The following is a 12,160-nucleotide window of genomic DNA, read 5'->3' as shown; positions in this document are numbered from 1 at the left end:
GTTATGTCACATTACACGACCTGTTCGTTGTTCCTGTTGTTCATATTCAGGCCTGACACTGGAAATTTATCAGCCATGAAAAAATCATGTCAAAATTGGGCTGAATTTGTGTAGTAAGAGTCTGATCCCAGCTGTATATAATGCTTTGACCACATCACCCCTGTCTTATCCACACTGCATTGGCTCCCAATCAAATTTCATATTGATTATAAAGTACTACTATTGACCTTTAAAGCACTGAATGGTCTCACACCACAGTACCTGAGTGAACTTCTGGTCCTCTATGACCTGCCACACCTACTTGGATCAAAAGGTGCAGGCTATCTGCTGGTACCTTGTATAGTGAAGGCTACATCAGGGGGCAGAGCCTTTTCTTACAAAGCCCCACAGTTATGGAACAGCCTTCCAAGTAGTGTTCGGGAATCAGACACAGTCTCAGCGTTTAAGTCTAGGCTGAAAACAGATCTGTTTAGTCAAGCCTTGTGTTAATGGTGTTTATGAGGTAAAGGTATAGATCTGGAGGATCCTCAGACAGAGTGTTTTGGTAAACTGGGATTTATGGATGCTGTCAGTCCCCACTCGCTTGCTCACTCGAGTTTGTTGACGGTGTAGTGGCTGCTGCTTTATGTCCCGGGGCTCCCTCATGCCTGTATAACCTTCTGGCTCTCCCCTTTTAGTTATGATGTCATAGTTAGTTGCCGGAGTCCCTGCTTGTACTCAGTGCAATATGTATACTGCTCCTACTTATTCAGGTGACATTGGGCATACCTAACAACCTGTGTTTCCCATCCTCCCCCCACCAAAAAAAAAAAATCTGTCCCTCTGAGTTACATGTCGGTCCTGGGATCGAGATGCTGAACCTCTTCTGCTCCTCAAACCTGCCTGATCCATCCTGGTGCCCTGTGTCTGGTTGGAGTCTCATCACATCGCTCCTGTGGAGGACGGCCCGATGTGGACAGTTGAAAGTCACACCTGGAGGACGCTCTGGACTCTTACAGTAATGCTTTTGTGGCTGAGGACTACAGTTGACTTGTTAACTTTAGGACTGCAGTTGTCATGAACAGTTTTGCACTCAAGTTTCCATCAATGAAGAGTTTATAACATCAACAAAACTGACTTCATGTTAAAACTGTTAATCTTATAGTCATGCTGTCTGTTGTTGCCCAAATGAGGATGGGTTCCCTTTTGAGTCTGGTTCCTCTCCAGGTTTCTTCCTCATGTTGTCTGGGGGAGTTTTTTCTTGCCACCGTCGCCACGGGCTTGCTCATTGGGGATAGATTAGGGATAAAATTAGCTCATGCTTTAAGTCGTTCAAATTCTGTAAAGCTGCTTTGCGACAATGTTTATTGTTAAAAGCGCTATACAGATAAACAACTTGACTTGACTTTGAGATTCAAGCTGTGATTTTTAGCCATGTGGTCCAACCTGATACAAAATTCTATTTTAATGAGTATAAATAATACCTGAACAAAATGAAATGAAGTTTTCCACTGATATTAATGGTAGTACAAAAACATTTCAATGAAAAAGGAAATTTCCATAATTCACCCGAAATGTAATTAAAGTTGGCTTCTGCAGGTTACACGGCTAATGTAGCGAATAAATAATGTGAGTTTGAGTGTAGGGGCGGCACGGTGGTGTAGTGGTTAGCGCTGTCGCCTCACAGCAAGAAGGTCCAGGTTCGAGCCCCGTGGCCGGCGAGGGCCTTTCTGTGCGGAGTTTGCATGTTCTCCCCGTGTCCGCGTGGGTTTCCTCCGGGTGCTCCGGTTTCCCCCACAGTCCAAAGACATGCAGGTTAGGTTAACTGGTGACTCTAAATTGAGCGTAGGTGTGAATGTGAGTGTGAATGGTTGTCTGTGTCTATGTGTCAGCCCTGTGATGACCTGGCGACTTGTCCAGGGTGAACCCCGCCTTTCGCCCGTAGTCAGCTGGGATAGGATCCAGCTCGCCTGTAGAACAGGATAAAGCGGCTACAGATAATGAGATGAGATGAGTTTGAGTGTAGCACTGTATAAACTGCATGTGTACCCTTTGTTTATACCACAGCACTGTTTAATTCTCTATTCTGATTGGTCAGAAAGTGTTAGTGTTCTAGAACAGCAGTTCTGACAGTAGCGGAGGTTAATGCACCTGTATCTCTCATTATATTCTCATATGCGATCATTTCTATAACAGCTTGCACTGTCAGAAATAAGGGTACAGTCGGAGTCCATTTCTGTCCCCCAAGGTACAATCCACACTATTGTTCCCCCAAGGGCTCATTATTTGACCTCAATATAACAGATACAGATACAAAGGTACAGATATGTTCTCAAGCAGTATATAAAGGGTACAAATAAGTACCTTAGTGGGTACTGATCCAGTGACAAGTCAGCGTACCCCTAAAGGTACAATAATGTACTTTATTTTCTGAGAGTGTGTTAACGGGTACTTATATGGTGGTTGTGCCACATAAACAGATAAAAAAACCCATGTAATTGAAATACTGAACGAAAGTTTTTCAGGACAGAGGAGTTTATGCTTCTTTGTGGTTTCTTGGTAACAGGACAAGCTGCGTTTTTTTTTTGAGAGAAAGAAAGAGAGGCTGGTGAGAGAGAGTGACTGTTTATCGCTGCTCTTTAAGTGAGAACAGGAGCTAGCTTGTTTCACCAAGTTTCTAGATGGATAAGAGTATGATGTGTTGTTCTTTAATAAATAAAAATTGTAATTGTTGACAAATTGCTATGGTGTAAGAGGAATAAAACTCTTCTGGATGTCCAGGTATTTGTAGGTGAGGTTAATTCATCTGGATTGCAATAATTTCTTTAGGCCACGCCCCTTCTACCTCAATCTGATGCCAAAATATTCACTCAGGAAGAAAGTGATGGAGCTGTGAATTTTTGTCCATCAGTGTATCATCCAGAGACAGAAATCACAAAAAGTGCGTTTGAGACAGAAACCTGACTAGTGCGCGATGCTAAACTGGAGACTATGGGCTACGGCTACTTGTTAGCCACATTAGCTTCAGAGTGTAAAAACCAACAGAAGCAAACTTTACACACAAGTCATATGTTTAATCTACATTTGGGGTTAAGTGGTAAATTGTGTACATTGTGTACATACATAAATTTGTGTCCTTTCAAACGTGTGGTTTTTTTTTTTTTGAGAATTGGCGAAACGTTGAGAGTCACCGAGTGACTGGCAGAAGGTACTGAGCGCACACGCAGGCTGAGAGTGAACCTCTTCTTACCTGTTCTCCTCGTTCCTCTCGTCCTCCCGCTGCCATCTGTTCAGGAGAGCGAGGCGCAGATGGAAATGACGGATCAGAGAAGTGTGTGTATGTAAATGCAATTCGGTGGGCTTACCATTCTTCTCCACCATGTGTGTTTTGGGTCTGAATTAACTATTAATGAGGGTTAAATAAAAAGTAATAAAAAACACCGGAGTGTACGCTCCTGTCAGGACGAGGAGCCGAGCCATTAGGTCCAATTAGCTCAAATCACTCGCTTAAACGTCTGCAGGAATATATTCATAATATTCATAATATTCATCGTTTAGCGTTACACACTGATACACCGTTTCATCAGCCGTGTCGTAGGCGTACAATTATCGACTATAGCCCATCTGTTGCTTTGTACAAAGTATTAGCCCCCATTTTACCCCTGTCCATCAAACATGACTAAGCAGGGAGTATGTGGGTGATGTTTTCTTCTTCTCAGTACACAAAACTCTTCAACTTAGTATTATTATTTTTTAAATGTAAGGTGTGTAGAAGTTTTCTGTGAGAAAATGTTTAACATTTAACATTTTTGGAAGGAGTCTCCAGTGTCGGCGCTCTGTAACAGTCAGAGCTAAAGCTGTAACTATTCAGATGTTCTTCAGGACAGACGAGTTTACACTTCTTTACGCAAACCGACTTGTCTCGAGGATGTTCGACAAGTAAACATAACTATTTAAGTTATTCCACGAAATCGAGTCGTACATAAGCTTATAGGTGACGAGGCGCGTAGCACCGAGTTGTCTATAATCCATGTACGACGGGATTGAGTGGAATAACTGTTTTATTCTCTCCACATTCACTGGATTTTGAGAGACAGAACATTTTTATTTTTTTTTTGCAAATTTGATAAATGAAAACTTTATACAAAACTTCTGACAAAATAATTTCCGCTTAGAATGTAAACAAACCAACAAAATGACAGGAGCAATTTGTGAAGAATGCGATAACAATAATTATCGAAAATTGAAATTGAAAAATAAAAAAAAAGATACGTTCTTATCATCAAATACTTTTATTCCATATTTTGTTGCTTTTTTTTTGGGTTTTGTTTTCAAGTAGAGTTTTTATTTTGTCCTCAGTTGGTTCAGCAACATGCTCCGCCATTTTGTTTTTCTCTATTCACGGTATATGAGCTGATATACTAGTAGTAGAGTAGACAATCAGAGCGCACGATTGCTCATATCCAGTGAATGTGGAGAGAATAAAAACAGGTAAATCTCGATTAGTTTCGGGTCAAAGATAGTTTTGCCAGAGGTACACTGAAGTTGTTCTTCAGATCTTTTATCACATATGAACAACAACAACAAAAAAACATTTACAAAGTTCTGGTCCTGGTGAACACAGTTCGTGAATATTCTACAAGACGATCCATATACACCTTCACTCGACCAAAAGCAAAAACTAATCGCAAGAAAAGGATGTTTATGTATCGAGCAGTAACACTTTGGAACGCACTTCCAACACACGTACAGTCTGTAGCTGATATTCAGAAATTCAGAAAGGAAATCCATCGACTGGATGAGATATTTTAAACAATTCTGACCTCAGATACCTTTTAATTGATATAATGTAAATGCTGTGTCTGTACAGGTGTGTTTTGTGTATTGTATATATTATTTATGTTTATGAACCCTGGGAGATTAAAGGGGATTTCAATAAACTCATAAACTCAACTCATAAAATGATAAACTGTCTGAGGCGTCATGTGTCAAATGAGGTTGCTGTAGTGCAAGAGGAATAAAACATTTCAGAAAAATCGCACCATGATGTCACTGATTACACAGTGTTTTCTTTATTCATTACATTTCATAGATAAAAACATCCTCAGTGACTGATTTCACTGCAGAGACGGAAGCATTTGTGAGCCAAAGTCAGATTTCTTTCGAAAACATCGCCAGTGTCACAGGATGCAGTTTTAAAGGAAGTATCTGTTTCCTGCTCTTTTCAATATATACAGTATGTGTATATGCTTTTTAATGCACTGTCAGAAATAAGGGTACAGTAGGAGTCCATTACTGTCCCTCAAGGTACGATCTACATTAATGTACCCCCTCAGGCTCATTATTGGACCTCAAGGTAACCATGCGTACCTTTTTAGGGTCAAAAAGCTACATTAATGTTCCCAATCAGTACAGTGGTGCTTGAAAGTTTGTGAACCCTTTAGAATTTTCTATATTTCTGCATAAATATGACCTAAAACATCATCAGATTTTCACACAAGTCCTAAAAGTAGATAAAGAGAACCCAGTTAAACAATTGAGACAAAAATATTATACTTGGTCATTTATTTATTGAGGAAAATGATCCAATATTACATATCTGTGAGTGGCAAAAGTATGTGAACCTCTAGGATTAGCAGTTAATTTGAAGGTGAAATTAGAGTCAGGTGTTTTCAATCAATGGGATGACAATCAGGTGTGAGTGGGCACCCTGTTTTATTTAAAGAACAGGGATCTATCAAAGTCTGATCTTCACAACACATGTTTGTGGAAGTGTAGCATGGCACGAACAAAGGAGATTTCTGAGGACCTCAGAAAAAGCGTTGTTGATGCTCATCAGGCTGGAAAAGGTTACAAAACCATCTCTAAAGAGTTTGGACTCCACCAATCCACAGTCAGACAGATTGTGTACAAATGGAGGAAATTCAAGACCATTGTTACCCTCCCCAGGAGTGGTCGACCAACAAAGATCACTCCAAGAGCAAGGCGTGTAATAGTCGGCGAGGTCACAAAGGACCCCAGCGTAACTTCTAAGCAACTGAAGGCCTCTCTCACATTGGCTAATGTTAATGTTCATGAGTCCACCATCAGGAGAACACTGAACAACAATGGTGTGCATGGCAGGGTTGCAAGGAGAAGCCACTGCTCTCCAAAAAGAACATTGCTGCTCGTCTGCAGTTTGCTAAAGATCACGTGGACAAGCCAGAAGGCTATTGGAAAAATGTTTTGTGGACGGATGAGACCAAAATAGAACTTTTTGGTTTAAATGAGAAGCGTTATGTTTGGAGAAAGGAAGACACTGCATTCTAGCATAAGAACCTTATCCCATCTGTGAAACATGGTGGTGGTAGTATCATGGTTTGGGCCTGTTTTGCTGCATCTGGGCCAGGACGGCTTGCCATCATTGATGGAACAATGAATTCTGAATTATACCAGCAAATTCTAAAGGAAAATGTCAGGACATCTGTCCATGAACTGAATCTCAAGAGAAGGTGGGTCATGCAGCAAGACAACGACCCTAAGCACACAAGTCGTTCTACCAAAGAATGGTTAAAGAAGAATAAAGTTAATGTTTTGGAATGGCCAAGTCAAAGTCCTGACCTTAATCCAATGGAAATGTTGTGGAAGGACCTGAAGCGAGCAGTTCATGTGAGGAAACCCACCAACATCCCAGAGTTGAAGCTGTTCTGTACGGAGGAACGGGCTAAAATTCCTCCAAGCCGGTGTGCAGGACTGATCAACAGTTACCGCAAACGTTTAGTTGCAGTTATTGCTGCACAAGGGGGTCACACCAGATACTGAAAGCAAAGGTTCACATACTTTTGCCACTCACAGATATGTAATACTGGATCATTTTCCTCAATAAATAAATGACCAAGTATAATATTTTTGTCTCATGTGTTTAACTGGGTTCTCTTTATCTACTTTTAGGACTTGTGTGAAAATCTGATGATGTTTTAGGTCATATTTATGCAGAAATATAGAAAATTCTAAAGGGTTCACAAACTTTCAAGCACCACTGTAAATAAATGGTACAAATAAGTACCTTAGACGGGACTGATCCAGTGACAATCCGTTGTAGCCCTAAAGGTACAATAATGTACTTTGTTTTCTGAGAGTGTTTTAGGAAACATTTAATTTTTTAAAAGGATCTTTACAGAGTTTTTACGTGTGTATGTAGATGATGCTGTTCTGTTCGAGTGTACATGATGATGATGTTCAGTGTCTCGGCTGAAATCTGCTCCAGAATTTTTATAAAGGAATAAATGAGAGAAATTGATTTTCAGGAGTTTTTTTGTGCTGACACGAAGAGAAAACCCCCACAGAGACTCACTCCGTCAGTAAAACACCACTCTTACCAGCCTCGCGAGGATCAGCGAGATAACCGGCCGTCCGAGCCTGGCATCAAGATCAGATTTACATTTACATGAGACATGTCGCTCACTGACGACACATATTTATGTTCCAGGTCAGAACTGGAGGTCCGGTGGAATTTTTAACCCAGTTCATAATTTGCTCCTTGTATTAGAGAGACTTACTCTATCTCAGGTTGGGTTTAGGGTTCGGATTTGGGAAGACTTTGTATTTTAAACTACTCGATGATGTAATAAGACTGGACTCATTAATAAATTCAATATATATATATATATATATATATATATATATATATATATATATATATATATATATATATCACTCCTCCCATTACAATAGTTGCTGGTCTCATGGTGAAGGTGCTGGGGTCAGAATCAGAAGGTTCTGAGGTTGAATCCCAGTTAAGTAAAAAAAAAAAATGCTAATTAGGTAGATAGGAACAGACAGACAGTGCATTTACATACACATAGAGAAAATCGAATTTCTGCCGTTGCTCGACTGAAATCGAAGTTCTAAATGGCATGGAAACACCTTAGCTCGGCTGAAATTGAACCGAACTTGATTTCTCGTAATCGAGCTACACGACCTAGATTATGCGATTTCTGCCGAGCTACTTAGTGCATGTAAACCCTATCGAGCTACGTAGTCGAGCTACTTACTTCAGCACTGCCCCTTCCAGAAGTGACGAGTGACGAGACCACAAGCGGGAAACACAACAGCCTCGGTTGGCATGACAACGAATCATGACAACGGCATGAATCTTTTCTTTTTGTGGCATTGTTTGCACTGTTAAAATTTAGCTCACTTACTGTATCACCAAATACATCTGTACAGCTGTTGCATAGCTGTGAATTGTGTACATAAACAAGTCACTGTATTTGTGTGTGTATATATATATGTCCAACATCTGAAGAATGTCAATAAAAACAAAACAATTGAACTGTGTGTTTATTAAGACATAAGTTAAATTGTAAGCAAAAAAAATGGACTTTAGAAAAATATACAATTGTGCAAAATAAGTTGTCTAAAGCAGTGGTCTGCGCCAGACAGTTTGTAGCCATACAGTCTGTTAGAGCAAGCCTAACAGCTTGAACACGGAACTGCCAGTGTTGCCAGATTGGGAGGTTTTAAGTGCATTTTGGCAAATTTGAACATGTTTTGGGCTGGAAAATGTCAGCAGTATCTGGCAACACTTTAGCTCTTCTTCATGACGACAACCGGAAGTGTACCAACACGATGGGGCGTGTAGCGCCACCTGTGGCTCGGGTGCACAATGCACCTTACACAATAGTTCGATTTCACAGTTGCATGTAGGATTGGATTTCTCTGGCACCCCTGCTGGGACCCTTAGCTCGATTACCGACAGTAGCTCGATTTGGATGTGCACGTAAACGTACTGAGAGAAGAGGAAATTCTTGGTAGGTGTAGACTGAGAGGAAGTGGATGGAAGAAAGAGAGACAGAAGGAGTGATGGACAATCCCTTTTAAGAATCTTAGATAATCAAAAAAAAAAAAAATCACCCCCGTTGAATTGTTTTGACGTGTAACATTTTACACCAACGCTTGTTTTTTTTTTTCTTGCTCACCTTCCAAAAACCGTGTGACGTCACATGACGCCGTTCTTCAGCTCCGACGGTGTGGAATGTTTCAGCAGTGAACAGAAAGTTAAATCATATCTGTGAGATAAACACTGATCATGCGGCTGTTTTTTTTTATTTTTATTTTTTAAGAATGACACGTAGGATCCTCGTGTGTGAAGTACAGGAAAGTACTAGTTTTTATTCCTTCATATTCAAACTTCACAAACAGCGTGAACTTGTACAATACCTCAAGAGAGTGAAAATTACAAAAAAGTGCTGGTAACATTTACAAAAAAATCATCCTTACTTTTGCGACAATCAGTTATTCTTCCACTCCTTTTTTTAGTCTTTTGTATTAAGGCTTAATACTTCTGTATAAAGTATATGCAAGATAAGTCTTCACAGTTTTTTTCGAAAAAAAAGTCACAATATTATGTAACATAATGAAGCTTTTACAGCTATTTTTCTGTATAATAACAAATACACATCACTGGTAATTATACGTGAAATACAGGGCTTACTGTAAAATGGCAGGTAATGATACTGACTGCTGAAATCTTTTTTTTTTTTGTTTTACATTTTCCTTAAACACGTTTATAGGAAAGGTTACATGAATGTAGCGCTGCGATAACTGAAGGAGAAGAGAATGAAAGGAATAGTATGCTTAAAAAAACAAAAAAAAGAAAGAAAAAAAACAAAAAACAAAAACAAAGGAGATCGCCTCCAAACTTTGGCACATCCCTTTGAATGTTTTTTTTTTTTCAGTAAAAATATCATCAGGTTTATTTTTCTTGTTGTTGTTGTTGATGTTGTTGTGAGCGAGACTGGTGTAAAGTGAAATCACGCTGCGTAGTAAGGTGCTAAAATCAGACGCATTAGAAGACTCGACTCGACTCGACTCAGCCGGGCCACGATAAGGTGCATCGATAAGACTCAAAGCATGGAGGCTTTTTTTTTTTTTAATATCCCACTAACAAAATTAATAATAATAATAATAATAATAATAATATGAAGAATAATTTACAAAAGAACACAAAACAATGTTATGACCAATAGTCTCGAGGCAACCTCATGAGATCATGCATGTTTAAAAAATAAAAGAAAAATTCTTAAATTCTTTGTTTATGCTGTATGTGTGTTAGGCGTGTGCCGACATCCCGTGCGTAATTTATTCATTTTTTTTTACATCATGTGTGAACTTTAATAATGATGTTCTGGTGTTAAAAGTGTGATGGAGGTGTAAAGTGATAGAATGAGGATAAATATGAGGATAAAGATGAGGATGAGGTGTTGTACTGTGTGACAGAGCTGATCATCGGCACATGCCTAACTGCGGATGTTTCGAGTGTGAGTATGTGACGGATCTGAACCGAATGCGACACAGAACGAAGCAGAGATATTTTTAGTTGATTATTATTTATTTTTATAATTTTTTTTTTTTTTTTAATCCGGGGATTTCCGTAAGCTGCACTAGTTTACAGATCAGCGTTATGAGAGCTCTAGCCCTAACTTGACCCTCATGCACACGGTTAAAGTGACGCGACAAAGCTCGCTTTAAATCACCTACATCACGACAAAGCAGTTTTGGTTTTTTAGTGCAAACACAATCGGCTGGCTTCAGCTTCTCGAGAATAACAAGCTCACCAAGAAAGATCACATTGAAGGCACATACTTATGCTTCCTCTAACACGCGACGATTTTGAGACGTGACACCTTTTTTTTTTTGCGACACCTTTCAATAAACACCACGAAGCGCTTATTACATTAAAGCCACTAGTTCTGACAAAATCCAAAAAAATTCATCACTATTTATGATTGCTATCGATTATTTATGAGCGTAGATAAAAAATTAGCCATAAAGGAAAAGACGATTTTTTTCCCTTTTTTCCTTTATGGATAACTTTCCCGGCCTGTGCGTGGGACTCTTCTTGTCGCACACAGAAAAAGGAAACACGTTTCCTACAAACAGGCTTTTACACTAATTACACTCGGATTAAATTGTATTTTTTTGCGAGTGGCGTCCCGGAAACACGGCGCCTGCGGTTGTGGGAGCGGTGTGTGGAAAGAGCAAAGACAGCAGCGGCGACAAACACCAGCGACGACCACGACGACGAATGGAAGGAGAAGTCCATCTACACACACTTGCACTACGCCTTTTTATATTTTAGCATACGGTTCCAAGGACAGAGAGTAACTGCTGGAAATTGTGTATTTTTAATTTTCTCAATAAAACTGTGAATATATTTTGGCGCCGTGTTTCTGGGACAACTCTCCAGATCTCCGTTTCCACCTTCTCCGCTTGTTTTTTTCTCTTTCCTTCCAAAACAATCACGCGAGGAAACAGGAAGTACTAATGTTTTAATGCGCCTCGTTCCTCTTGCCGTTTCACTTCCTTGCGTACGAATCCGAACTCGGCGTGAGCAAGCGCGAGCCTCAAGGACGTCATGTCACACACGCCTGTACCTTTATCTTTTTTTTTCTTTTTTTTAAATTGAAGTATTTTAAAAAAGACCCTCTTTCTCAGATCTCTCTCTCAAACACACAGCATGGTGCGAGTGCACAGGCAGCGTTTACTGTTCGTTACACCAATGTTGCTGTCATCGTTATTCAAATTGTTCTGTTCGATGTGTGTATTGCTGTTTATCCAAGCAGACCGATAATTATTTTAGTGCAAATTTCTTTTCTCATTTTTGAAAAAAGTGGCAGTCGGGGTGGTTTTTTTTGTTTTTGTTTTTTTTGAAGAAGAAGAGCGTTTTGCGATAAAGAGTGCGAGACGACTTTTAGACTTAGTGGTTTCGGAAAATTCGCTAAACTGCTAGTTAAGTGGTTTTCCTATTTTTATATTTTCCAAGTTGACATGCGCTGATATCAAGTTCACGATATATCACGATATGTTATCATGGGAGTGAAAAAAAATCACAAAAAAATCAATTTGATTGAAAAATGTAATTTAAATCAATAAAATTAACTGATTACATTTGAATAAAAAAATTTTAATTAATAAATAAAAAATCTATACAACATTTTAATACTGGGACTTGATTTGCTTTAATTTATTATTCTTTTTTAAAATTTTGTTAAAAATATTAAAGGCACGCTCAGCAAAATGTTCATGAGATCCATGAGACCAATATCGTGATATACTGCGCTGCTGATTATCGGCACAAATCTCATCTTGTTATGAATTTAATACAGGATGCAGTTTGTTTGTTTTTTCGTGACGTGAC

Source organism: Neoarius graeffei, chromosome 28, assembly GCF_027579695.1.
Source record: "Neoarius graeffei isolate fNeoGra1 chromosome 28, fNeoGra1.pri, whole genome shotgun sequence".
Taxonomy (NCBI): Eukaryota; Metazoa; Chordata; class Actinopteri; order Siluriformes; family Ariidae; genus Neoarius; species Neoarius graeffei.
Note: the sequence above shows the minus strand (reverse complement) of the source record.